The sequence below is a fragment of the Macrotis lagotis genome, chromosome 1 (genome assembly GCF_037893015.1).
Source record: "Macrotis lagotis isolate mMagLag1 chromosome 1, bilby.v1.9.chrom.fasta, whole genome shotgun sequence".
NCBI lineage: Eukaryota > Metazoa > Chordata > Mammalia > Peramelemorphia > Peramelidae > Macrotis > Macrotis lagotis.
In genome coordinates this window covers 842,754,425-842,780,165 of record NC_133658.1, presented here as the reverse complement: position 1 = coordinate 842,780,165, position 25,741 = coordinate 842,754,425, and the positions used below count along the sequence as shown (strand labels likewise).

The 25,741-nt window shown below is 36.9% G+C and overlaps 1 pseudogene; it reads left to right on the top strand.

Moving 5' to 3' along the window:
• Positions 1-24,580: 24,580 nt before the first annotated feature.
• Positions 24,581-24,994, top strand: LOC141490512 (mediator of RNA polymerase II transcription subunit 31-like; annotated as a pseudogene).
• The last annotated feature ends 747 nt before the right edge of the window (positions 24,995-25,741 follow it).

Sequence of the window (25,741 nt, the reverse complement as noted above, 5' to 3'; positions counted from 1 at the left end):
GCCTTTCTATATGTTTTCTACAAGCCGGCACCTGAAAAAATTCATTTCCAGTTTCCATTTCAGTTCAACAATATTAAAGTTGTGTGTAGTAAGTTTTCAGAAACTGAACATTGTAATCAGGTCTTTCTGACTCCAAGTACATTATTCTCTCTGTTCTCCTTAATCTTTTCCAAATAACATAGTAGTGGACATCATGGACTTGCCAAAATCATTCATTGATTCCTTTGTCAAAGAATGAATTCTGGCAAGAAGGGACCACTGGTTTAGCACAGGATATGTATGGTATTCTGCATTGCCTAATTTGAACATAGATGCTGACAAAATAAGTACTTTTTTAATGTTTTATCTTCTGCCATGGTATTTCAGTATTTAACAATAGACTAATTTCAACAGAATGAAAAGTATCTATAAACATAGATAGATATAGATATATATATAGATATAAAAATCTAGACATACAGATATATATACATACATACATACACAAAAATATGCATATACAAGATACATACATACATCTATTTTTCTATATTTCTGCATTTATATCTATATATCTGGTGTATGGTATGTAGGAATAGAACATGTAAGGTAATTCCAATGCCTTACAGCAAGTTTACATGACCTCAAAGTTAATCTCCATTTCTTGTGACTAGGTCTGGGCCCCTGGGACTATAAAATACTGAAAACAGGAAGATAACAGGCTCTAGGGATCCTCATTATGTAAAATTTTTCTCAGTGAGGAGTGGGAACAGGGGAGCATTTCAACTTCAATATAATCCTTTCCTAGTTGTACCAGAAAATTAGAGAGAAGTCAAAGGGTGGGTAATTTTGGAATCCTGTCCCTGAAAGAGCATTACTCATTTTCAGGACAACTGGTGAATTATTCCTTCATAGTTTTAGAGATTTAAAGGACCTCAGAGAACCAAAAGGAATAATGAGTTTGTTTGGTTTGTGTGTGTGTGTGTGTGTGTGTGTGTGTGTGTGTGTGTGTGTGAGTGAGAGAGAGAGAGAGAGAGAGAGAGAGAGAGAGAGAGAGAGAGAGAGAGAAAGAGAATTCGCAGATCCAACCAATGACCTAAGGATACACAAGGAACCATGAAAAAAATGAGGGAGTTTTGTGCTTAGCCTTCTCTATTAATAAGACTATCATTACAGAAATACAAAAGTATGGCTGATTCAGATCTACGTAACCAGGAAAGAATAGATTGTATGAAGAACATCCATAAAAAACTTAGAAGCAGGAATAAACCACAGCATGGAACTACAGAGATAGAAACTGCCCATATCAGGAGTTGAAAGTGTGTTACACAGGAGGAGCAGAAGGGCTAAGCTGTTGGGAATAATTAGGAAATGAGTTAGAGAAATAAATATAAAAATACATATAGTTGTACAATAAAATATCCTTCCACCTTCACATACAAACTCCCACCTCTATCAAATCTCTCATTTTATTTTTGGCATCTTCACTAGGGAAAAAAAGTTAGTCAGCTGGAAAGTTCCAGAATTTCTAAGTACATGCATGGTCTGTAGAGATCAGAATATTTCTTTGGGCAGTTCAAAAAAAAGGGTCCTACAAATGAGGTGATAGGGGGAATGTCAAATTAGCAGACAGATACAAAAAGGTTGATGGAATGGAAATGAATGCTTCCCTTAGGTTGGAGACAATAAACAGCCTCAAGGTTTAAAACTTCAATGGAAGCTCAAAACTCATGGAGCTCCCCAGCACAACAATCTTTTTATGATCCAAAGGAATATATTGTACTACCAGGAAAAGGGACTCCTAAAGTTTCAATGCCAAAGACAAATTATTTTATTCCAACTTCACTAAGCATAAACCACATTTAACATAGTTTGCGATTATCCTTCTACTATTCCCTCTATTGTTCCCATTTCCCTAGGCATAAAGCATGTATAACTTGTCCTTTTCCTTCTATTCATCTATTCTTCTAGCTATCCATCTATCTATCCATCCATCCATCCACTATTCTATTTAGATTGATTACCCTCTACGTTTATTCCATGACATACAAATAGCATGATGTGTATTTCCTGATCTTCAGAAGACTAGTAGGGAAAATACATGTTATATATATCCAACAATACCTCCTCAACATGGTTATATTGTTTTTATAACTGAAAAAGTGAAGATGATAAGGGAGGGAATTCGAGATAGAGGAAACAAGATGAGAAGTAGCATAGATCCATAAGAGGTAACATGACCCAATGTATCCAAGTTTTGAAGTCATAGGTTCCTAGTTCAAAACTTGACTGGTTTCACAATTGAACATGAAACTAAATTTCTTTAAGGCTCATTTGCTTTATTAATGAAATGATGTTTTGGGTTGATTCCTAGAATACTTGCTTTAAATCTGTGATCCTATGACATTGTGTGCTGAGTAAGAAGTGAATTCCATTTAATATGATGGATAGAGTGATTCTTCCTAGAACTATATCCTTTAAGCTGTAAATGGCAATGCTTATGGATTTTCAATGCCATTCATGAAAAGTGAAAGGGCAATGAAGGGCACCATCTTTTATTGCCCTAGAGAACATTTCACAGAATGACTCTTAATCTAATATAGTATGGGCAGAGCCAAGATGGCAACAAGAGAGGAAAGTCTCTTAGGCGCTCTCTCATAAAACTTTGAAACTAAGGACTCTAACTACATTTTTGAGAGACAGAACCCACAGAGGGACCCAGGGAGGCAGTTCTCCTACTCAAGGTAACCTGGAAAAGAGCAGAAAGGCTCTGCTCCCCAGGGTTGGAGGGGCGGGCCCCAGAGGAAAAGAACTTCAGCCTCCCGGAGGCAGCCCCAGGGCACTGGGGTGGCTCACAGTAGCCAGGGAGTTTCCTGAGCTACGCCCCAGGGAGCACCAGGCACAAACTGGGGGAACAGTAGGGGGACCTCTGCCAGAGCGAGCATATGAAGCACAGCCCTCAGGGCACACAAAGAGCAGTGTGGCCAAGGCAGTCCAGATCCAGGAACAGAAGCAGGCAGAGCCCTTAAGCAGGAGCCCCCAGGGCATGAGCCCATTGAACTCAAGGAGGGGAGGCAAGAGAGACTGCAGAGCTCTGTCCTCTGCCCCTGGAAACAGGACTCTGGGATTCTGACCTTATTTAGATCCTGATAGCAGTCTAGGCCCCCCAGAGAACAGCAAGGCCACCCCCCCACCTCATCCCCGTGGCAGAGGGGGGCGCATATGGTCCTTCACAGACCAGGAGGGAGGACAGATCCTCATTCACTGAGGCCCTTGTGGGAGTGTCCCAAAAGCTCAGGAAGCACCCCTAAAACAGGCTTAGGCTGGGAAAATGAGCAAGCAGAGAAACAAGAGGAACACCATTGAGAAATATTTTGCATATGAGCCCAAGAAGGATCAAAACACTCAGTCTGAAGATGAGGAAGCACAAGCTCCTGCATCTAAAGACTCCAAGAAAAACAGAAATTGGGCTCAGGCTATGGCAGAGCTCTAAAAAAGACTTTGAAAATCAAATGAGGGAGTTAGAAGAAAAACTGGGAAAGGAAAGGAGAGAGATATAGGAAAAACATGAAAATGAAGTCAGCAGCTTAGTCAAGGAAATCCAAAAAAATGCTGAAGAAAATAGCATGCTAAAGACCAGCTTAGGTCAAATGGATAAAACAGCTCAAAAAGTTTTTGAGGAGAAGAATGCTTTAAAAAGCAAAATTGGCCAGATGGAAAAAGAGATAAGAAAGCTCTCTGAGGAAAACAAATCCTTCTGACAAAGAATAAAACTCAGGTAGATTGATGAATTTGCAAGAAATCAGGAATCAATACTTCAAAACCAAAAGAATGAAAAATTAGAAGAAAATATGAAACATCTCATTGAAAAAACAACTGATATGGAAAAAAGATTTAGGAAAGATGATTTAAAAATTATTGAAATACCTGAAAGTCATGATCAGGAAAAGAGCCTTGACATCATTTTCAAAGAATTACAAGAAAATTGCCCTGATATTCTAGAAGCAGAGGGCAAAAATAGAAATGGAGAGAATCCACCGATCCCCCCCGAGAAAGAGATGCCAAAAAAACAACCCCTTGGAATATTATGGCCAAGTTCCAGAACTCCCAATTCAAAGAGAAAATATTACAAGCAGCCAGAAAGATACAATTCAAATATCGTGGAGCTGCAGTCAGGATCACACAGGACTTAGCAGCAACTACATTAAAAGCTCCTAGGGCTTGGAATATAATATACTGGAAGACAAAAGAGCTTAGAATGCAACCAAGAATCAACTACCCTGCAAAAATGAATGTTAACTTCCAGGGAAAATGATGGATTTTCAATGAACCAGGGGAATTTCAAATGTTCCTGTTGGAATGGTCAGAGCTGAACAGAAGGTTTGATCTTCAAATACAGGACTCACGTGAAGCATAGAGATTGGAGGAGAAGGGGAAAATATGAGGGACTATGATGATGAGCTGCGTATATTCCTGCATAGAAAAATGACACTGATAATACTCATATGAACCTTCTCAGTTAATAGAGCAGGTAGAAGGAGCTTTTATAGTTGAAGCACAGGAGAAAGCTGAATTTGAAAATAAAATATGGTGTAAAAATGGAGTCAATAGAAAAAAGGGAAATGTAATGGGAGAAAGAAAAAGGAGAGGGGTAATAGGTCAAGATATTTCATATAATAAGATTTTTCTTTATCACAATGAACTATTGCGATGATATGGAAGGGGGGGAAAGCAAGGGGGAATGAGGGAATCTTTGCTCTCATCAGAGGTGGCTAGGAGAGGAAACAGCATATATACTCAATGGGGTATAAACATCTGGAGTAAGAAAGGGGGGACAGGGGGAAGGTGGGGGATGTGAGTGATGGACGAGAGAATGGACCATGGGAGGAGAGTGGTCAAATATAACACATTTTCTCTTTTACTTCTCGCAAGGGGCTGGGATTGGATGACCTGTCGGGGACCATAGGGCCAGGTGGATGCTGGGCCTAAGGGGTGGTATGGGGGCTCAAGGCCTCTTGGCCTCAGGGCCAGGAATCTATCTTCTGCGCCACTCAGTGACCCTACAGCAGAGTCAGAGTGAAAGGAGAAAGAAAATATAGTACATGATAGTGGAGAAATATGAAAGGAGGGAGTTGCGATCAGCGATGGCAATGGTGGAAAAATATAGAAGTAACTTTTGCGATGCAGTTTTCATAAAGAATATGATCCACACACGACAGAGTTGTTGGTGTTGGAACAAAGACTGAAGCACATTTTTTATTATTATTATTTTTGGGGGGTGCAGGGAAAATGGGGCTGGGTGGCCCACAGAGGGCTGCATAGCAGGGTGATCATTGGGTGTCTGAGGCTGGATTTGGACCCGGGTGCTCCTGGCTCAAGGGCCAATGCTCTGTCTGCCACCCAGCCACCCCTACTATTATTACTATTTTATTTTATTTTGTTTTTTTTTCTTTTTTTGGTTTTTGTAGGGCAGTGGGGTTGGGGTGGCTTGCATGTCACACAGCTGAGTGATTATTGGCTGTAACAGGCCGGATATGGGCTTGGGTGCTCCTGGCTCCAGGGCTGGTGCTCTGTCCATTTCACCAACTGGCCATACCTACAATTATTACTATTTTTTTATTTTAATTTTTTTTTCTCCCCTTTACTTTATCACTCAAGCGAGTCTATATTTTTTGGGGGAGGGGGTATTTTGTTTACTCTTAAGCAAGAATATTTTATTAATGTATAAAAAAAGCATTATTTGTACAAAATGAGAATAAATAAACATTAAATTAAAAAAAATCTAATATGGTTTGACCATGTAAAATAGGATGTCTGGCAGTGAAGCCCTCCTTCCAAACTGAACAATTACTTCTACAAGTTAACCGGTTTAATTTAACCTGCCTTTCTGCACAATTTCTTTCTCTTAGGAGATTGTAGTAAAATCTGACAGGAAATGAGAAAAGAGTGATGGAGTTCTAGATTATAATTGTGAATTACCATACAGATTTTGTTGAATCTACATGTCCCAGAATTGGAAATGTTTGGACTCAATGTGACTATTTGGTTTAAATATTTATGTTTGCTCTGGGGTCTCTGCTAAATTATTTAAACCTAGGGGAGACTGAACTCAGATGGACCTTTCCCTCAAAATCAGAATAATACCAAAAACATGATGAGTTGAATCAGCTATGTATTGGCACAGCTGAATAATGTTTAGCAAAGTGCTTGCTGAAGAGGAAAACTGAACAAAAGGCAGATAAAATAAAAGATATAGAGAACTCCTGGTTATGGTTTTTACATCACCTGGATGTGGGAAATGGCTGTAAAAGAATCAGTGAAACATTTATAGTCATCTCCCTTAAGGATATTGCTATATAAGACTGAGAAGAAGAGTAACTATTTCGGTAGATTGGGGAGAGTAGAAACACTGGGAAACAAACAAAGGGAAAACCAAAACTAGCAAAATTTTTAAATCAGTAGAATGAATCTAGGCAATTCAATTGAGCTTTCATCATAGTTTATAAAATTTCAAAAGAATCACCTGATGATCAAATAAGTGTACAAAGCAGTTCTTTGGTTCAAACCAGAATTAACCTGGCGACCTGCCAAGTAGGGTCATAAAACCTCTTTAGTTGCAAAAATCAGAATTTATCAAATGCAAATTGCACTTGAACACAACTTTAGCAACAATTCTAGTGTATGTTTAATCAAACTCTACTTAGAGACATCTAATGATGGGTATATTCTACCTCCTGAGATAGTTTATTCCTTTTTTTTAAAGGTTTTAATTTCTCACAAATTTTTTTTTTCTTATGGAAAGTAAAAGTTTCTTTTCTAAGCTGAGGATTGGGTGTTTTATTTGAGTGAGTTCATTCTTCCTCTCATCTAATGCACACAAAGATTGCAATTAATGATTTAAAAGTTCAAGCTTTCAACTTGTAAGCTTTTAAAAAAAAAAATATATATATATATATATATATATACACAAGGGGTAGCTAGATGATGCAGTGGATAGAGCACCAGCCCTGAAGTCAGAAGCACCTGACCTCATCCTTTAAACTTTTCATTTTGCATATTTTATAGTGTTCATAATTCTTAGTATAGTAGAGGATTTGTAAATTTGTGAAGTTATTATGTATTGAGGTTCCTACTCTTATTTCTTTCCCACTATCAAATCAGCAATTAAAAAAAAAACCAGGGACTTGGGGTGGCTAGGTGGCACAGTGGATAGAGCACCTGGCCTAGAGTCAGGAGTACCTGAGTTCAAATCTGGCCTCAGACACTTAATAATTACTGAGATGTGTGGCCTTGGGCAAGCCAATTAACCCCATTTGCCTTGCAAAAAAAAAAAAAGTAATAAGGAGATTTTAATATACCCAACTGCCCTCCATGAATTGAAATCAACACAGATAAGTTGTATTTAGTTAAAGAAACTTATTTTCTTAAGATCTGACCCTGATTGATCCATTTCATTGTTATAAGGTTGCAGCCAATTATTCATAACCCTTTTGGGGTTTTCATGGCAAAGACACTAGAGTGGTTTGACATTTGCTTCTCCAATTCATTTTTTAGATGTGAAAACTGAGACATACAGGATTAAGTGACTGCCCAGATCACATAGCTAGGTTTGAACTCATTTCTTTGTTCTATTCACTGCTTCATGTAGTGGCCCTAATTGACACATACTTAATAAATTTAGCTTGTCCCTCTATCTCCTCAGCAAAATAAATGTCTTTCTTCTTCCCCACACCTCCACCTCTCCAACTTTGTTTGACTTGATCTCCCCAGTCAAAGGTAAATTCTGTGAGAGCAATTCCCATTTCCTTTTAGTCTCTTAAGTATGAGAGAAATCTATCATTTTAGGCTCAGGTGATTAGACTTGGAGAAAACACTATTTTTCCTGAATCAAACTAAACGTGTCCACCTCCAGGAAGCAATCAAAAGCACTGTGAGAGACTGGTTCACACCCTAGGAACTTGGTCTAAAATGGAGATGCTACCTCAGAAGCAAGGCAATAGCCAAGAGAGTACTGGGCAATCTAGTTGAGAAAGGGTCCTTGGCCTTGGACAGGATATAAGAAAATTGAAGGAAGTCAGTATTTTCCTCACTTTCCTCTAAGAAGATTCTCCATCCACAAGCACAGAAATATAATCTATTGTATGATTGCCTAAAAATTCCTAGCAAATTGAATTGAAGCACAAAGAGGGCAGTGAATAAATAGAGATGGTTAGACAGGGAAGCTAATCTATGGACAAAAAGAAATTTTTCCTGAGAACTGAGAATTTGGACTTTTTGAGTATATAAAAAAGAAAAAAAAAACAACTCTGTAAATCCAAAGGGAAGGAAACTAAGTGGGCCTTCCAATTCAACTGTTTGGGGAATTCTCTCCTTTTCTTGAGAGAAGTTACAATGATAAGGATTCTGTGGGAGAGGAAAGGTTAGACAGAGAAATCTATTTTATAATTTGTTCTTTTTGCTGACCACCTATCTTATATTTAATCACATTACTCAAGCACACTGACCCAACTATATGCTTCAACCCCCATCCTAAATTCCAAGCTACCTGAGATGAGGTTATTGAACTTTAGTAAAGTACTTTGACCCTCCCCATAGGTCCCTAGGCACAAGACATACCCCTAAACAATGAAACAGTCTTTCAGTTATAATCGCTCATCTAACTGTCCTTAATTACTTCAAAGTTAGTTCTTTGAGCTACAACCCTCACCTACATATCCTGCATTATCTCATCTCCACTCTCTAAGCTACTCCCTTCCCATCTATATATCCCTAATTACCCAATAAAGCTCATCTCCTCAGTTGTTTCCTTTTAGAAATTCAGTTCCTAAATATAGTCAAACCTACACTAGAACACATCCCAAAGCATTTTTTAAACTTCATCAACTCCATGACTAGGGATCAAAGCTAGGAGGCCAAACTCAAAGAGATTAAATTGCAGTAATCTAAGGACTCTACTCTGGTTGAAAGTACATTCAGTTTCTTTTGGAATAGATTTGCCAATTTTAGGCCCATGTATATAGTTCAAAGCATTCTGGGACAACTTAGAAAATTACAGCATTTCTAAGAGAGGGAGGGATTAGAAGAAGAGGGGTATCAGCTAAGGAAATGCAGTGGAAGCATTTATAATCAAATTAAGAAATCATTTTCAGTTCAAGAGTAGGAGCCAGGAGAAAGATAACTAAGGAATATGGGAGTGTTTGGCTTCCAACTGAATGTAGGGAGATTGTTAATTTACATTACAAAAACTAGAGTCTGTCTGTATTGGTACCTACGGACAGGTGTGTGAGTATAAGACAAAAGTCTTAACCTCAACCTGATCAAAAACTGAGATTAGATCAGGTCTGTCCCACCAAATTCTGAGTTAGCCTAGGGTCTATGTCCTTCTCCCTTGCAGGAGAAAGGTTCAACCTCAAAGCCATATTCATCATGAATAGTGAGTCCTTATAACAGAATATAATGTCTTTGGGTTTGTCAAACAGATTACTGCAGTCCTTTTTTCTTTTGAACCTATCTTAATCCATTACTCCATTACTCTGTTTCTAACCTACCAAGCAGTTTTGATTACTGCCACTTTATAGTGTAGTTTTAGATTTTGTTGAGCTAGGACACCTTCCTTTACATTATTTTCATCTGTTTCCGTGATATTTTTTTTTAAAGTTTTTGCAAGGCAATGGGTTAAGTGACTTGCCCAAGGCCACACAGCTAGGTAATTATTAAGTGTCTGAGGCCACATTTGAACACAGGTACTCCTGACTCCAGGACCGGTGCTCTATCCACTGTGCCACCTAGCCGTCCCATTCCGTGATATTCTTGACCTTTTTTTACTCCAGATTAATATTGTTGCTATTTTTTTCTAGCTTGGTAAAGTATTTTGGTATTTTGATTGGTATGGCACAATTCCTAATACTTACATCATTGCATTTGAAGATCTGAAGAGTGGAAAATATAGAGGTAACTATCTGATCAGTCCTACAGTACTGAAAAATCTCCTCCTTATGTCCGTGGTTAACAAACTTTCAGCTCTGGCATATCCTACTGAAAGGTGGATGTGAATGAAGAAACTCCATGGAAACTAGGGATTTCTATCAAGAATCTAAGAAGAAGACCTAAGGCTCAATTGATTTTCTATACACACTTAGCTGTGATAATTATTTCTGCCTTTTCACCAGACCTGGATTAGTATGTCAGCAAGTTAAGTTCCCTGGATCTTCAAATGTCATAAATTTTTATTATACTAATAGATGTCTCCCATTTTAGCATGCTCTCAAAGGCTCCCTCATCTGTGAAATGCATTTTGCCTTGCAAAGTTCCTACCTGGTCTATCCTTTCTACTGGACACCCAATGCTAGGAACAAAAAGGATGCATCCACAACCATCTGTCCATTGGAATGTGGTATTAGGTAGTGTTTGTGAGAATGGATGTTTCTGACTATTTTTTTTTAAAAGAATTCTCCTTGAAAAGTTGGACTGTCTTGTTTCTTAGATATTGTATCCCATACACTGAGAATAGGGAAATGATTGAGATTGCTATATTCTATTATTGCTTCTTCCCAGTCTTTCTTTGGCTTCAGTGATGGGAAGAAATGTTGGACTCAGGAAACTTCATTCTCCAAGATGAAAACCAAAAGAACCCTTATGTGTTACCTGCTCTTGGTATACTTCCTTTCCAAATCATGGAGGTAGAGGGAATTGAGTAATAAATATGCACCAATGAGGAGAGTTCCCATACCATTGACCCTTTGAGCATCTAATTTGCATCACCCAAATCTATTTACTTAATGAAATTTCATTTCATTTTTCATTTTGTTCAGATCTAGTCAACCTACCTTCACAACGAACTCTTCAGGAGTCTAGAAAGGACAATATTTATTAAATATTTGAAAAATCAAAAGATAATTTTACATGTTTAAGGTGTTAAATATAAGATAAATATTATAAATATATTTCTTACATAAATACAAGGAAAAGAAAGAAGATACTATGGGTATTGAAGTCAATAGGAAAAAGAAAACTTTCTAAGAAAAGGCTGATAATAAATAGTGAAAAAATAAAAATTAATATAGAATTAATAACATAACTAAGAACAAATAAAATAATGTTTAAAAGAAAGTATACCTCTGGATATGATTCAGATTTTAAAAAAGTGTTCTGGTATTGGAAGAAGAAATAATGGGAACCCTCTAAATAAATGCTCTATCTTAGAAATTGTGGTACTGCAGAACAAACTGCATAATCTTGTATTTTTTTAGACTTTGGGACAATGGTAATAGCACAATATCAAACAAAATAAGAAAAACAAGTAACTATATATGTTGTTTTTATAGCCAAAGAAAATTTGTCCTTTATTTTTGAAGAAGATCATGAACATCAGGGAGCTGATGCCATGATGAGTGCGTGAATTGGGTTTGAATGAGGGTCTAAGTTATCAGCCTGCTTCACTTTCTCTTCCAGATCCATCTGGGGCCTGTAACTGGATATAAATTGGGAAGACTGGAGTTGACCCTGAAAGTTAAGTAATCAGGGTTAAGAGACTTGCCCAAAGTCATGCAGCTAGTAACAGTCAAGTGTCTGAGGCCAGATTTGAACTTCCATCCTCCTGACTCCAAGACCAGTGCTCTATCCACTGTACCACCTGGTCATCCCTTAGAGACAAAGAACCTGTTTCATCAATCAATCAATCAGTCAATGAAAACTATCCCATTGTGTTTCTTAGATCCATGAGTCACTAATCGGGGCTAGAAACTCTACTCTTGGAACCAACATTTTTACTTGGGAGGGGTGTGGGGTGGGGGAAGCAACTCTCCCTATTATAATCAAAGCAAAGATTCTACCCCTAGTGATATACCCTTTTATCTCTCTCAACTCTGGGCCATCTGAGAATTTAACAAATGTAAGATTGATGCACTTATCTGTCATTGATAAAGATGTTAAACAACATAGGACCAAATACAAAACCCTGGATTACTCCATAGAATTTATGCTACTGTAATGAAACTGATTCATTAACAAAAAATGTTGAATCCAAATATAAATCATTCTGGTTGGGTTATTGTCTCTTTATTTTCTCCATAAGAATAGTATGAGATACTTTGGGAAACATCTTTCTATCCACAGCATTCCTTGATCCAATACTTAATTTTCTTATAGGAAAAAAGAAAGGTGGTTGACATGGCTTTTTCTTTTTGAAACTAAACTGGTTCTTCATATCACTGCTGTCCTTTTGGGATTAATTAATTATTCTTTCAAAATTTCTCAAGAATTGAACTCAAGCTCATTGACATATTTTTAGCAGAGTTCTCTTCTGTTTTTAAAATCTGGATATTTGCCCTTCTATAATCTTGTAATACCTTTCTGATTGTCCATGATCTATTAAATGTCACTAACACTGACCTCGTAATCAGATATATTCTTAGGAACAGAGAATGTCATCCATTTGGTTCAGGTGATTTGATTTTTTTCCAAGGGTAACAATGCATTCTTACTATTGTCTTTCATTTTAGGATAATTACTCCCTCTTAGTCATTTTCAGTTTAAAGGTAGTTTGCTTTATCAAACCAAACAAGAATTAAATAGCTTTACTTTTTCTCCATTGTTGGTTATGATCCTTTACCCATTCACCCTAAGCAAAGGTCCTGTACTTCTTTTATCCTTCCTTTTCTCCCAATATGACAGAAAAAATCCTTTTATTCTCCTTAACTTTCCTTGTAGCTTTATTTATTTTAAATATATTTTTATTGATAATTTCTGGTTTTTACATCATCACTGAACCCCATGTATTTTCTCCCCTCCCTTCCCTTCCCATGGAACTCTTTAAAAGGACATTGCTTTGAAAAATCTAAAAACAAACAAACAAATACAAAAAAAATTGTTTTTCACAATGGTTATTTTACTTCATAACTCTACCAACAATGTATTTATGTGCCTATCTTTCCACAATTCCTCTAACATTGTCTATTTTTATATATATTTTTTCAATTAACTTCCCTTGATACCTTAGGTATGTTTTATTTTGCAGTTCTCTTATTATTGGTGACTGGAGCATTTTTTCATGTAGTTATAAATACTTTGCAATTCTTCTTTTGAAAGTGGTTCATATCTTTTGAGCATTTATATATTGTGGAATGGCTATTTGTCTTATATATGTATATTATGTTCACACATGTATGTATATTTATAAATATTGGATGTCAGACCCTTATAGGGAATCAATACAAAGACTTCCCCTCCCAATTCAATGAGTCCTCTTTTTATCTTATATGCATTAATGTTGTCATTGCATTCAAAGTCCATCTTCTGCTATAAACAGAGTATTATATCTTTTCAGATATATTTAGTCTTTTTTTTTTAAGATGGCCCTGTTTCCACTGGTTATCTTCTATTTTCTCCTTATCCATTCTTCTCATTTGTTTTTCCTTTCTCTTTTTTTATTGTTATTTGAGTTTTACAATTTTTCCCCCAATGCTGCTTCCCTCCTCCCACCCCCCACAGAAGGTAGTCTGATAGTCTTTACATTGTTTCCATGCTATACACTGATCAAAATTAAATATGTTGAGAGAGAAATCATATCCTTAAGGAAAAAAATAACAAGTTACCTTTTTTTTTTAAATTAAAGGTAATAATCTTGGTCTTTGTTTAAACTCCACAATTCTTTCTTTGGATATAGACAGTATTCTCCAATGCAGTTACCCTAAAATTGTCTCTGATTGTTGCACTGATGAAAGGAGCAAATCTATTAAGGCTGATCATCACCCCCATGTTGCTGTTAGGATGTGCAATGTTCTGCTTCTGCTCATCTTGCTTAGCATCAGTTCATGCAAATCCTTCCAGGCTTCTCTAAATTCCCATCCCTTTTAGTTTCTAATAAAACAATAGTGTTCCATAACACACATATATCACAGTTTGTTCAGCCATTCCCCAATTGATAGACATTCACTAAATTTCCAATTCTTTTCCAACATAAACAGGGCTGCTCTGAATATTTTTGTATGTTATGTTTTTACCCTTTTTCATATTTTTCCTTTCTCTTTAAACTTTTGCTTATTAGTTCTTTTTTATTTCCTGCTTTCAACTAATTATTTATCTTTCCTCTCTATTTCCCTCTGACTGGGACTTTAACTGAGTGAAGTCTCCCTCATGGTTTCAATGAATCTTCCTTTTTCCCCGAAGCCACATCAGCAAGAGTTTTAATGGTTCTACTTCCCCAAGGTCATGTGGTAACAAAAATAGTACAGAACTGTGCTGATTGACCCCCAGACATGGAAGGATACAGAATTATCTTTCTGATAGGGTAAAAGGAATTACCTCTCTTTGATAAGGTAAAACTGAATTTGAATAATTATGCAAATAGTGCTTTAAAATGCTTTTCACCAATTGTCTAGATATTGGTGGAAAGATTGTTAGCCCAACTATCTAGCCAATAGAGAGTGGGCCAGGAGTATGGACTGCATTAGGGACTAGGATAAAAGGGGCTTGCATGCCTTCACACTTTGTACTCCACCTCCTAGAGCTGTAACTCATGTTATGGAGTTTATGCCCTCTTCTTGAGAAGAGCAATTAAACTTTTTGTTCTCTGGTCTTCTGATTATTCTGTTTAAGGAGAATCAATGCTATAACACATAATTCTGATACAACACACCTATAAATTCTCCCTTCTCATCCTTTTCAGTTAATCCTGTTCTTTTAATTTCTTTTTTCACCCCTTTCCAAGAAGAATTTCTCTCACTTACTTCATTATCTAGTTTCCATTTCTGTCTACTCCATGGGTATTCAATCTTTTAATACTTTTGGGCAATATACCCAATGAAATTGTCAAGGACTGTATTAGTTAAGGGTTAATCTGATCTATGATGTTATATGAAAGGACCTTGAAGTTTGTATGTGACCTGTGGACCTCTGGTTGAACATACCTATGTCTAAACTTTTTTTCTTTGATTTAAAACTCCCATAATTATTTGGTTTCCCACTTTTCTCTGCATTCTTTATGCAATTAAACTTACCAAAGTATTTATTCTAGGTTATTCCTCCTAAGTATTTTCTGCAACTTCCTTGTAGGTCTTACCCTGTGGGTTCTCTTTTTCCTTTGTGCCTCCAGAAAAATGTGCCCCTAAAACTATACCAATTATTTCAAATGTAAGAGAATACTAACTCATTGTAGGGTCCTTCCACAAGTAAGTCCCTGATTATGCAGCTCACCAATGTTCTATATCTCCTCTTTACCTATTTTTTTATCTTTTCCCTTTGGAAATCTCTTTCCTGTGTTTATATTTTTCTATTCCTCCAGGGACCAATTGCCCTCCGAATTTCGACTCCCATGCAAGACAAGTAAACTTAACAAGCACCAAATTCCCCAGACCTCATTCTGTGTATGGTCCACAGTTCCCTTCACTGACCATTTCTCTTCCTGCTTAGTGACATTCATCCATGGAAATCCCTTCCATTTCCAAACTAAGATCTCTTTCTTTTCCCTACCTTTTAAATCTTCCTCCCCTACCCAACCTTCTCTTCACTCATGTATTTATAGATTCTTTTATTTCTAAGACAAGAGAGTTCAACTTTTCCTTCATTATTAGCCCTTGATTTGACCCTCATTCACTCCTCTCCATACTCACTGCTCCCTTCCTCCTCTTTATGTATCCTTCCCATGTAGAAATGAAGTCCTATAAAGAAGTATTGATTTACCTGTACCCAGGTTATCATCAAGTTTTGTCCATAATAACCCTGTTTTCACTGTTACTTCTATCAGATTTCTGTATTACTTCTGTCTCCTTGTATACATTTAGAATGAAGTCTCTTATTGGTTTTTCTGTTTCAGTTGTTGTCCTTGCCTATTATTTACTGCTACATTTGTTGTTTGAAGTATTCAAGAGGTTGATTATCTCTTTAGTTTTGGTTTTCTTTCCGAAATATATCTCAAACTCTTCTTTGTTATTACATTTATTATTGAATATTCATCTTTTCCCAATGTGGTTAAGCTCAGTTATGCTGGATAGGTCAACCTGAACTCCAGGACTGGGGATAGGAGCAGATTTTGATGTCATCCTTGATGATATCTTTGAGTCTACTAGGTCAGCCTTTCTCCATTATCTTTGGCGCATAATTTCTGTTTATCAAGCTAAATCACAAAGTTAATAGGTAGAAGTCTCTAGTTTTTCTTTTGTTATCTAAACTTTAAGCATCTTTATGTAGACACCCAAAACCCTGGATTATGCTACTTTTTCTGGGTTTTTTTTTTTTTGTCACCAGAGAAAAATTCTAATTGTCTATCTATGAGCAATAAACATTTTTTTCCAATTATTTGCCTGTCTTAATTTCTACAAATGTTATTTTATAATTGGAATCATATCATTCATCATTGCCTCTTGGGAAATAGACTTTCCATTTTTTTTTTGCTTTTATGGTGATTTTGAATGCAATTCTTCATTCTTGCTCTTTCTACTAGGTTTTACTATATTAAAGAAATGATGAGAATTTTTATTGTATTAACTTCACATACTGAAATTTTCTGCATTTCCTAATTGTTCCTAATTTTTTTGGTTAATTATTTAGAGTTTTCTAAGTAAATCATTATGTCAGCAACACAAAGTGATAACTTTGTTTCCTCGTTCCTATATTTATTCCATGGATTTCTCTTTCTTGTCTTATATGTAGCCTTTCTAGTTATTTATTAAATAGCAATGGTGACCATGTCACCCTTCCTTTTTCTACTACATATTGTATTATGTTTGCTCTTAGATATGATTTACTAAATTTAAGGGATGGTTAATTTATTCCTATCATTTTTAAAATTTTACTTTTATAGAAATTTATGTTGAATTTGTTTAAAATCCTTTTAAATCATCTATTGATATAATTTGAAAATTATTTACATTATTAAAATTATTTATTATGCTTTTGAACTATTTTCTGCTGAACAAACCCTGTATTGATAGTTTAAACTCAATCTATTCACAGTATAAAATCTTTGTTATATATTGTTGGATACTGTTTGATAATATTTTACCTTTTAAAATTTCAATAAAGTTCATTAGTATGAGGAATATGTAGATGTGTTTGGCTTATACAAGAATATGAAGGGACATTGTGAGTTTACATTACAAAGACTGGAATCTTCCTGTATTGTTGCCTATGAGCAGCTATGTGAGCTTAAGACAAAAGACAGGAGCTGCTAGGTGGCACAGCGGATAGAGCACCGGCCCTGGAGTCAGGAGTACCTAAGTTCAACTCTGACCTCAGACAATAATTACCTAGCTAACTTAACCCCATTGCTTTGCAAAAACAAAAACATAAACAAACCTAAAAAAAAAAAAAAAGACAAAAGACATAACCTCAACCTGATCAGAACCTGAAATTAGGCCAGGTCTGACACATCTAATTCTGAGTTAACCTAGGGACTGTCCTTCTCCTTTGTGAATACTCAAGGAGATTACCGTTCCCTCCCCTGTGCTCATAATGAGCAGGGCAGAGAAAATGTATAGGGAAAAAGTATCAATTATATTGTCACCCCACTCAATGACTGGCAGGAAGTAGAGAGGAACAAGACTTTCAAACTGCATATAAGACCCAGCTTCATTGTGATTCAGTGCCCCTTTCCTTTTCCTTCTTTAGTTAAGATATCTTAGTAAAGGACATTTTAATCGCTCTGGACTAAGTATTTGCCAGCCATTTATAACAATTTGGGGGCTAGTTTGGTATATAATGTGAATCTTTTCTATGTTCTCCTAGATGAACACAAGAAAATAGCATGTACAAATGGCTTAATTTCAAGTACATTTTCTTGGCTTTCTTTGTGGGGGGGGGATATCTTTGGGATTCCTGGGAAGATTGTCTAGGTTTGGAGCTGAATGATTAAAATGTCTGGGGGTAAAACTGCAGTAGGGGTGATCTCCAGGATGGTAAGGTGGTGTCCAGAACAGCTCTGGCTGGCTGAGATGTCCTCCAGGTGGGAGATATAGCATGAAGGAGAGGCCAGACAATAATAGGATACACTGAATGGACAGAGGAGAAATTGGGGTTCCCTCTCCAGGAATTTCCCCAAAATGGGGAAAGTCAACAGCAGACTCATGAGGTCCAGGATCCTTGTGGCTCAGAAGCTGGAAGGAAGCTGATTGGATCCAGTATGGTTGCATGAGAGTTTGTGTGTGTGTGTGTGTGTGTGTGTGTGTGTGTGTGTGTGTGTGTATTTCCTGTGTTCTCTCTTGTCTAAATTGTCTAGGTTAGCCCTAGTCTTGGGGGATTTCTGGGTCTGGGGACTAAGTTTAAGTTTTAAACTGTGGGGGTCAAGGTGTTGATCTGAGGAGTTTTGGAAGGTGGGGGGGAGGAGGAAATAAATCTGCAGAGTATTATTATGCCTCTATCTTGGAGTTTAGCTCCTCTCCCACTGAACCTGCTACTAGTAGTGTGCAGAGCTAAAGAATGGGAGGAAGGGAGACTCTTAAAAGAGAAAAAGTTGTGTCAGGGAGAGTTTAGGTGAGAAAAGAATTTTTTAAGGGAAATGATTAAGACTGAGAAATTGTAAGAGGGAATATTTCTTATTCTTGTGGTTATTTGGGAAAGACCCCATGCCTTCTCTCTGGGTTAGGGGAAGGGGTGGGAGTGGTGCACGTGTAGTGGTTTGATACTACCCCCATCTCATTAAGACTTTTACTCTAAAATTAAGTTCAGCTGGAGGGGTGCCCTGCCCATCGTGGGGGGTGGGGTACATAGGAGACTTCAAGTGCTTAGCCTTAAAGGGAAAGAAAACCACAAGTGTCTTGTGTGGTTGAAAAAAGGAAGAAATTTTTAAAAAACAGATTAGGAGACATGTTTATTGAAAGGAAATCATATTTAATGAATGCCTTTGCTCTGGCCACATGCTCTAAAGTCCTCTTCCTAACCCTCACTCGCTCACTCCATTTTTAAGGTAGACTCATTTCTGAACTGGAGTTTTGGGAATCATTCCGAGGGTTTTACAGGAGTATTAGTGTTGTTCAATTCTGAAAGAATCTTTGTACAGAATGGGAGGAATTAAATAACCTACATTGTTAATTGGTTTGGGATTTTGAGCTTTATTGAAACACCTTGGAGTTAAAGGAAATTGGTATTGTGTTACTAAGAAGAAAAATATATAATTATGTTATCAGAAACATTTGCTGATTTCTTTTGGGAAAAAAGAAAATACAGGAGAAGAAAGAGTTTTGTGAAGGGCATTTATAGACTGGGCTTGTTAATTCTGTAATTTGTTTTAATGTTAAGCCTAATAATGATAATAATTGTATAATTTTGGATGGAGATTTGGAATGTGAATGCTGGAGTTAGCTTTTATCAAACTAAACTTTTGGGAAGTTAAAATTTATTGTTGAGAGCAAACTAAATGAATTGAGGTTTCATCTAAAGATTTAGTTTTTTGCCATTAGATTAAACATGACATAAATAAGAATTGCATTGGACTTCTAAATGTATCATATGTATGAGATTGAATTCTTGAGGATCTGGGTAAAGAAGCTTGGAAAACAAAAATGCAAAAGATATTGGGATATTCATTTTGCTTTTGTCCTAAGGGAATAAGATGTTAGCATAAGACTCTTTGTTTAATGTGAGTTAATAATTGCATGTTTAATTTTAAAGAAGTCAAGATTGTGGACTTCTCTCGTGGTAGCTGGAGACAGCTGATGTGGGGGGCTCTGATGGATGACTGAGCAAATAGCAATTGTGTGTCTCACTTTGAGATAACTTATTGATGAGTAAGATGTCTTTATCAGTTATGTAATAGACTTTTTTGTAACTGCAGAGAGATTATATTTACAATTATTTGGTTACCTATTGTAAGATTAAAGCCTATAATTAACATGTGATTATTTTGAAGGGGTAATGAGGGAAATATCAAAAATTATGACCCCCTTCTGAGATCTCTGAAATTCTTAAACTGTATATTGAATTTGGTATAGATCTGTGGGTTCATGTATAATATAATAATGGAAAGAATGTTTTGTAAAATCTAGTAGGTCACATATTCTTATTGTTATATTGTTATTTTGGAAATAATACCACATATTGGAAAATTTAAGTCATCTTGTTTTAATGGTTTGAAAGAATTCTGAAAGTAATGATTTTTATTTTAAACATGGCTAGTAGTTAAACAAGTTTATGTATAGAAATTTTCCAGTTATATATGTAAATTGGGATTATTGTGTTATATGTAACTGGTTGTTTGCTTTAAAGTAAAAGCACCTATGAAATATGAGAAAGATAAAATAATAGTGATAATTTGAGATTCTCTGTGGCAATCTCTAGCTTTAGAATTTAGGACATGATGGGTAATCTCCTACCCAAAGGTAGTGTTTATTTATTTATAATACAACAGGCTAGAAGGAGGGGTCTCTAATCAAGGGGAATATGACATACTATCTGTATATAAGGATAGAATGGATATGATTTCAGACAAAGGGATGCAGGTCTGGAGATCAGAGGCCTTGAGTAAAAGGTAGGAGATGAGGCATGTAGGGCCAGTCATAGTTAGAATTCCTGGTTTTAGCAAGGACCCAGGGAGGACACTCAGAGCTTTAGGTAGGGGATTCATTAATTGGAACCCCATCAAGACTATAATTGGAATTTAGTGAATTTGGATTCATTAGGAGTTCCAATTAAGGTAAAATTACTATTTTTAGATCATGGGAATTTTAATTTTTCTTTTATGTCTGATACCAGAATTGATCAACAAAAGTAAGTGTTAGTGGGTCATTGTGTTTATGGAGCTAGGAGGCCCATGGAGGCCTGGAAGGTTGTAGGTGACAGGGCGGAGTAGTTGAAGGGGTGGATTTTCAGTGTGATCTGAGCTTGGACCCTTTCTGATTTGATTTTCCAAATATATCATTTGGATAATGTCTCACCTGGTAAATTAAATCTGGCTTAAGACATTTGATTACCCACATGACCTCTGCCTGGATGCTGACATTCAAAAATTAGATGTATAAAGCAATTTTCCTTTGTCCTGGATGTTTATAGTAAACTACTTTAAGCAAACCAGATAAAGAAGTTTTAGATTAATTGGTTTTATCAGACAGGTTAGGTGTGTGGTTCTGGCTATATGTTTAGGTAAGGATTAAGATTCCTTAATTTTTTTGTTAGGAGGGAAGTTTAGGTAGGAAGAATGGGAAGTTTTAGAAAAATAGAGATATGATCCTCTATAATTATAGTTTCAAGGTCTAGTTTAATGAAAAGAATGTGAGTTAGCTAAGTACATCAAGAAAAAGAAAACCTTTGGTATATTTGCAAATATTTTGGGAAAAAATTCATTTTGACTAAGGATGTTTGAGTCATTGTAATGAGAGGAAAATGTTGACTTTTATTTTTAAGCCATATGCTGGGTACTCTTTGTATTAAGATGATTGTCAAATGTGTATGCTACAAGTTTAAGCTAATTTGGTAACTTAAAATGATATAGTTAAGCAACTATGGCAGCTTATTGTGTTGAAGTAAAATGTATATGTCAATATGACAGTGAATAATGGAAAATGTAAGTTGTAATAAGCTCCAGAATTTTATTGTCTTGTGATGAAAACATGTATTTTGGTCTGAGTAAAGTATTATGTTAAGCAGTTCCTTTACCAGAAGAAATCTCAACAAGTCACCTAAGCTGGAGAGGATTTTTGGCACAGATTCAGAATATGCAAAAGGACACTGGATTTCTCCAGGGGAGGAGAGAGAGAGAGAGAGAGAGAGAGAGAGAGAGAGAGAGAGAGAGAGAGAGAGAGAGAGAGAGAAGAAGAGAGAGAGAGAGACAGAGAGAGAGAGACAGAGACACACCAGTGTCACTGGATTAAAAAGTACTTTGCAGAGAGTAGAGAAGACTAGAAAGGTAGTAGGGGACTAGATTTTGAAGGACTATGAGTACGAAACAGAGGATGTTGCTCCTGGAGGTCATAGGGAGCCACTGGAATTAATTGGGACATGACTTATTTTGACATGATTTAGAAAAATCACCTTTATGGCTGAATGGAATATGAAATGAGGAGAGACTTCAGATAGTCCAAATGGTATCACCATCTTCCTATTCCCCCCAAGTTTGTCCTTCTTGGCTCTATACTCTCTTTTTTGACAATCTCTGCTTTCATGTGTTCAGTTTTCATTTATGTACAGATGATTCCTAAATCTTTACATACAGGCTTCGTCCAGGCTTCACCTTCCTCCTGACCTCTTCTTGCATCATCAAATGCCTTTTGAACATCTTAAACTTGATGTCCTATAAGCAGCTCAAATTCAACATATCCAAAACCTCATAATCTTTCCCTCAAATTCTTCCCTTTTTAAGCTTCCAAATCTGGCAAGAGCACAATCACCATATCAGTTACCCAGACTCACAATTTCAGTGTCTTTCACTTTTCTCTTGTACTCATTCTGCACATATAATCTATTGACAAGTCTTGTCATTTCTACCTTCAAAGTATCTTCCAAATATGTTCTCTTCTCTCTCTACTCACATAGCCCCTCCAAAATTGATTTTTTTGACTAGGTAAAAGAACATTCTTTACCTCATTTTTAGCTAGCCTTACTTAGCTTGAAGAGGTCAGTGTCTTCCATTGCATCCAAGGTCACCTCCAGTTGTCCTGATCTATATTTGGTCACTGGCCCCAGATGGCTCCAATGAGGCTGGTGATTTTTCAGTTGCATGTCATTAAATGGCATCATCTTCTTTAAGAATGAAAGAAGGGTGGCGTAGTGGATAAAGCACCGGCCCTGGAGTCAGGAGTACCTGTGTTCAAATCTGGTCTCAGACACTTAATAATTACCTAGCTGTGTGGCTTTGGGCAAGCCACTTAACCCCATTTGCCTTGCAAAACAAAACCTTAAAAAAAAGAATGAAAGACAGGGTTTCCAGATCTCTCAGCCCAGATATTGCCAAGGGCAACTTGGAAGTCATCAGGAAAACTGCTACAACAGAGTGAAAACAACTCAGGTTTGTTCAGCACAGAGCCAATTCCATCAGACCAGGAGATAGTCTCAGGATCCCCTGAGTTATCATCAACAGCTGCTTCTGGAGCTCTCAGTTCATACATGGGAATAAAATCAGAAGGAGATTACAAAGGTCTCTTTGCTATCCCCAAGGCAGTATTCTGTTGCTTTTCCCATACTCAGATCTAGGTTGTAGTCTGGAACCCCAGTCCCAAGAAGAGCAGAAGCACAGCAGAGTTTACTGCATGCAGCAGAGAAGGGACCCTTCTCACAGTTCCAGGGTAAAAAGGAGTGTTTTTAGTCACCCACAGACCAGAGCACAGACGGAAAGAGTAAACATAATCTATCATAAAACCTTGGAAGAATTAAAAATTTGCATAATCCTAGAAGTATCTCTGAAAACATCTGCAAAATGTTTGGGACAATGCATTTCCACCCTAGAAGCAGTCTCACCTTAACAATGAATTAAAATCAAGTCATAGACTGGGAAAATGAGGAAACAACAGAAGGAAAAAAATCCAACTATAGATAATTCCTATGGTGATATGAAAGATCAAATGACACACTAAGAAGAAAATAACAAAGTCAAATACTCTACATCCAAACCTCTAAGAAATATATGAATTGGGCTCAGATTATGAAAAACTCAAAAAGGATTTTTAAAATCAAGTAAGGGAAGTAGAAGGGAAACTTGAAAGGGAAATGAGAGTTATATGGGAAAATCATGAAAACTGACACAGCAGTTTGCTGAAGGAGATATAAAAAATTACTGAAGAAAATAACATCTTAAAAACCAGACTGGGTCAAATAGAAAAAAGAGTCCAATGAGGAAAAGAATGCCTTTTAACAAAAAGCAGAATTGGCCAAATGGAAAAGGATATACAAAAGCTGACCAAAGAAAATAATTACTTAAAATATAGAATGGGGCAAAGGGAAGCTGATGACTTTGTGAGTAATCAAGAAACAACAAAACAAAACTGGAAAAAAAATGAAAAACAGACCTGAAAAACAGATCCAGAAGAGATAATTTAGAAATTATTGGATTACTTGAAAGCCATGATGATAAAAAAGAATCTGAATGTCATCTTCATCAAATTATTAATGAAAACTGCTCTAATATTCTCAAAGCAGAGAGTAAAATAGAAATGGAAAAAATACACAGAAAACTTTTAGAAAGAGATCCCAAAATGAAAACTGCCAGGAATATTATAGTAAAATTTCAGAGTTCTCAGGTCAAGAACAAAATATTGCGAACAACCAGAAAGAAACAATTCAATTATTGTGGAGTCCCAAGTAACACAAGATTTAGCAGCTTCTACATTAAGGGCTTGAAGGGCTTGGAATATGATATTCTGGAAGATAAAAGAGCTTGGTTTACAACCAAGAATCAACTACCCAGAAAAACCAAACATACTTTCAGGGGAAAAGAAGAACATTAAATGAAATGAGGGACTTCCAAATTTCCTGAAGAAATGATGAGACCTGAACAGAAAATCTGATCTTCAAATACAAGACTCAAGTAAAGTACAAAATGGTATATAGGAAAGGCAAAGCATAAGGGACTTAATGATGTTGAACTGCTTATATTCCTGCATGAAAAGAGGATACTGGGCAGCAGGGGGGCTCACGAGGTGGCCAGATGCAGTGCGAGTGGGGCCGGGGGGCCACCAGCATCCTCATGGAGACCTCAGACGACACTGGGAACTGGCTGCGCTTCCAACTGGAACTGCAGTTCCTGCAATGCCTGACCAACCCCAACTACCTGAACTTCCTCGCACAGAGAGGCTACTTCAAGGACGAGGCCTTTGTCAACTACCTGAAATACCTACTTTATTGGAAAGAGCCAGACTATGCAAAGTACCTGAAGTACCCTCAGTGCCTGCACATGTTGGAGCTGCTGCAGTAAGAGCATTTCCGAAAGGAGTTGGTCAATGCCCAGTGTGCCAAGTTCATTGATGAACAAGAGATCCTTCACCGGCAACACTACTCAAGGAAGTGGATGAGACTGCAGCAGGTCCTGGCAGAGCAGCAGCAGCAGCAGCCTCAGCAGAACAGTGGGGGCAGCAGCTCCTCCTCAGCAGGAAAGTGAGGGGAGCCCCCCCCACCTTCTCTGAGCCATTCATCCATATCTATTTCTGATTTCCAAACTGAAGCAAAGTAGAGCTCTTTGTCAGAAGAAAAAAATAAAAGAGGATACTGACTACTAAAGGAACTTTTTCATTTCACTTAGAAGACACATACATAGACAAGGCACAGTTGAGAATTTCTTTTTTTTTAATTTTTATTTATTTATTTATTTATTTTATTCTAATTTTGTACAAATGGTTTTTTTCTACATTAATAAAATATTCTTGTTTAAGAGTAAACAAAATACCCCTCCCCCCATGAATATAGAATTGCTTGGGTGAAAAAGTAAAGGGGAGAGAAAAAAAATTAAAATTAAAATATAGTAATAATTGTAGGTATGGCCAGGTGGCGCAATGGACAAAGCACCAGCCCTGGAGCCACAAGCACTCGAGCCCACATCCAGCCTCGTAACCCAACAATCACCCAGCTGTGTGACATGCAAGCCACCCAATCCCCACTGCCCTGAAAAAAAACCAAAAAGAAGAAAAAAAAAGACCCAAAATAAAATAAAATAGTAATAATAGTAGGGGTGGCTGGGTGGCAGACAGAGCATTGGCCCTTGAGCCAGGAGCACCCGGGTCCCAATCCAGCCTCAGACACCCAATGATCACCCTGCTATGCAGCCCTCTGTGGGCCACCCAGCCCCATTTTCCCTGCACCCCCCAAAAATAATAATAATAAAAAATGTGCTTCAGTCTTTGTTCCAACA